Source organism: Nicotiana tabacum, chromosome 6 (assembly GCF_000715075.1).
Source record: "Nicotiana tabacum cultivar K326 chromosome 6, ASM71507v2, whole genome shotgun sequence".
Classification (NCBI taxonomy): Eukaryota; Viridiplantae; Streptophyta; class Magnoliopsida; order Solanales; family Solanaceae; genus Nicotiana; species Nicotiana tabacum.
The window spans coordinates 181,328,250-181,331,984 of NC_134085.1; the positions used below are offsets into that span (position 1 = coordinate 181,328,250).

The 3,735-nt window shown below is 38.4% G+C and overlaps 1 pseudogene; it reads left to right on the top strand.

Annotated features, from left to right (window-relative positions):
- Nucleotides 1–1,539, top strand: part of LOC107770920 (metal tolerance protein C4-like) — a 3,228-nt pseudogene extending 1,689 nt beyond the window's left edge.
- Nucleotides 1,540–3,735: the final 2,196 nt, after the last annotated feature.

Sequence of the window (3,735 nt, forward strand, 5' to 3'; positions counted from 1 at the left end):
CCTGTGGACTTCTCAGGTAATTCATCATTGAAATAAAGCAGTTCCTTCTCTGTTCAACACTTTGTTGTCACTTCAACAAGCTATTAACATTTTTCTCAATGTATTTGCTTCAGCCCCCTGAACATCTAGAATACGCAGCTGTGGTGATTGGTGGATCGTTGATTTTAGAGGGTACATTATATAGTGCATGCATGTAGCTGAATTAGCTGTTCATTCTTTTCATAGTTGTTATTTGTCTCAATTTGAGTTCGCGGTCTATTTAGGTGTTTCGCTTATAGTGGCAATACAATCTGTGAGAAACGGTGCTGCTGCAGAAGGAATGAAAGTGAGAGAGTATATTTGGCGTGGTCATGATCCTACAGCTGTGGCTGTTATGACACAGGTAAAAGACATGTTTTTTATTGGACTTAATTAATTCCTAGCTACTCGTATGTGTCAAGTTGTTGTTAGTGATGCATGACTTAGTGTTCAATTTTGTAGGATGGTGCTTCAGTTGCTGGCCTGGTCATTGCGGGTGCATCCTTGGTTGCAGTGAATGTCACAGGAAATCCAATTTATGATCCAATTGGTTCCATTGTTGTGGGCAACCTTCTTGGAATGGTATGTGAGCCGGCCTATACACTTATTTGGCACTTCTTTTGGGGTATACTAAAGAAAAACTCTGGCTTATTTGAAATGCAGGTTGCTGTATTCTTGATTCAGTGAAATCGCCATGCTTTAATTGGTAGAGCAATTGATGACAAAGACATGAAAAAAGTTCTTCAGTTTTTGGAAAATGATCCAGTAAGTCTGTCTTTTCTGGATAATATCACTCTTCTTGATTTCCTAATTAATCTGGTTGCTTAATTAACTAAAGTATCTGAAATTAATATTCTTGCCACTGCAGGTTGTTGATTCTGTTTATGATTGCAAAAGTGAGGTGATTGGACCTGGGTTCTTTAGGTTTAAGGCTGAGATAGGTGAATAATTGAATCTGGTGCTTCCTTAAATATTTCTTCATCGGCTTCTTTCTTAGAACATCAATCTCTCTAAATTTCTATGATGTTGTTTATATTGCAGATTTCAATGGCGTGGTGCTGGTACAAAATTATCTCGACAGAGCTGGACGCCACGAGTGGGCTAAACAGGTTATTAATTTTATTAACCATGGTATGCAAGATATGATAATATTAGTATCTTTAGTTTGTGATATCCTCTTTATATGTATAGCTTCGAGAGGCTTCAAAGCAGAAGGATGATGCAGCGATATTGCAAGTCATGTCACATTATGGTATAAACAATTCCAAAGGCTTTATTGTGATTTCTAGCGTTCCTATTCTTTTTCTTGTTGACTTTGGTAAGAATTTTAGACACCATATATATACTATATACATGTTAACAAACTCATGGAATTTATATGTTGGCAGGTGAAGAAGTTGTGACAGCACTAGGGAGTGAAGTTGATCGGCTAGAACAGGAAATCCAGGAAATAGTTCCCGGTATTAAGCATGTAGACATTGAGGCACACAGTTCACTTAACCCATGAGCATGTTATCAAATCTTTCTCAATTGTGTACTTGTGTAGTAACTTTTGTTTATTAAAAAGAATGTCAAACTTTCAATTACGAGATATGTCATATAGCTTGGGCGAATGAAACTATTGTCTACTGCGCGAATTCTTCATATATATAGTGGAAATTAAGATCTAACTGTAATTAATGACAGATAAACTAAAAATATTTTCTTTACCAAGATGCTGTGAGATACACATGAATTGCTAATCCAAAGGCAATACTTCATGCAAGGAAAAGGGATTGGTTCAGTACGCGCATAAAATTGTAGAATAATTAATGGTAGAATTGCTTAGGAGACACTTGTACTTGATCCAGATTGTCGATCCGGTCTCTGCACTCCATAAAGTTTCATCCAGACACCTCAACGTAAACAAAACAAGACTTTAAACCCCTCCAGAATCGTGTGATGCTCACTTGCTTGACGTGAATGACAAATCAACATCCACATCAGATTTTATGCCAAAATAATACTATTATTTGATTGAGACGCGTGCCTCAAAACCACTCATCCGAGTGGGGCTCTGCGACATGTGCCATATTTAGGTTGCTTGCTTCCTTACAAACCAATATATGAACTACAACTAAGAAAGAATAAGAATAAGAAGAATTGCTTAAGTAAGGTAGTCCCTTCTTTTTATCGGTATGCCGCTCCGCGAGCAAGGAGTGCCACGCACGAGCGGAGCAAAAAGAAAGCAAGGGGAATTCTTCTCCTTTTTAGGGAGAAATCCTTTGATTGCGTATTGAATATAGATCCATGTCTTTCTTGTTCCACTAGCTAAGACCAAATTCTCACATGTCCCTTTCTTTATTACAACCTTCTTTTTTGATGTCAAAGATCAGAAGCTACGCGCAAATTCTCATTGGATCTCCGTTGTTCTTAACAGCGATGGCTATTCATTTAAGTCTTCGGGTAGCACCACTAGATCTTCAACAAGGTGAAAATTCTCGTATTCCGTATGTACATGTTCCTGCGGCTCGGATGAGTATTCTTGTTTATATCGTTATGGCTATAAACACTTTTTTGTTCCTATTAACAAAACATCCCCTTTTTCTTCGCTCTTCCGGAACCGATACAGAAATAGGTGCTTTTTCTACGTTGTTTACCTTAGTTAGTGGGGGGTTTCGGCGAAAACCTATGTGGGGCACCTTTTGGGTGTGGGATGCTCGTTTAACCTTTGTATTCATCTTGTTCCTTATTTACTTGGGTGCACTGCGTTTTCAAAAGCTTTCTGTCGAACCGGCTCCTATTTCAATCCGTGCTGGACCGATCGATATACGAACAATCAAGTCTTCTGTCAACTGGTAGAATACATTGCATCAACCTAGGAGCATTAGCCGATCTGGTACATCAATACATGTTCCTATGCCCATTCCAATCTTGTCTAAATTTGCTAACTCCCCCTTCTCAACCCGTATCGTGTTCGTTCTGGAAACACGTCTTCCTATTCCATCTTTTCTCGAATCTCCTTTAACGGAAGAAATAGAAGCTCAAGAAAGAATACCAAAACCAATTTCACTCGCTGAGTCTTTTTGCATCCATGGCTGAATGGTTAAAGCACCCAACTCATAATTGGAGAATTCATAGGTTCAATTCCTACTGGATGCACGCCAATGGGACCCTCCAATAAGTCTATTAGAATTGGCTCTGTATCAATGGAATCTCATCATCCATACATAACGAATTGATGTGGTATATTCATATTATAATGAACAGTAAGAACTAGTATTCTTATTGAGACTTTAACTCATAGGGAAGAAAATCAATTTATAAATGGAATCAAATATGCAGTATTTACAGACAAAAGTATTCGGTTATTGGGGAAAAATCAATATACTTCTAATATCGAATCAGAATCAACTAGGACAGAAATAAAGCATTGGGTCGAACTCTTCTTTGGTGTCAAGGTAATAGCTATGTGTCACACCTCCTTTTTACATATCCGAGAGGGGGTGAAGGAGTTTTTTCCAATTAAAGAACAATCGAAACGGGATTTGTTTATTTATTTCAGAGTCGCCACTTGGGAGATTTAGGGTGTCCCAAGTCACCAATTTAATCCCGAATCGAGGAAAAGAATGATTCTGTTTAACAGTCTGCGAACCAGAAATCCGGATAAGGAATTCTGTTAACCCGGGAGAAGGTGTTAGGCATTCCCGAGTTCCGTGGTTCTAGCACGGTCGCTCA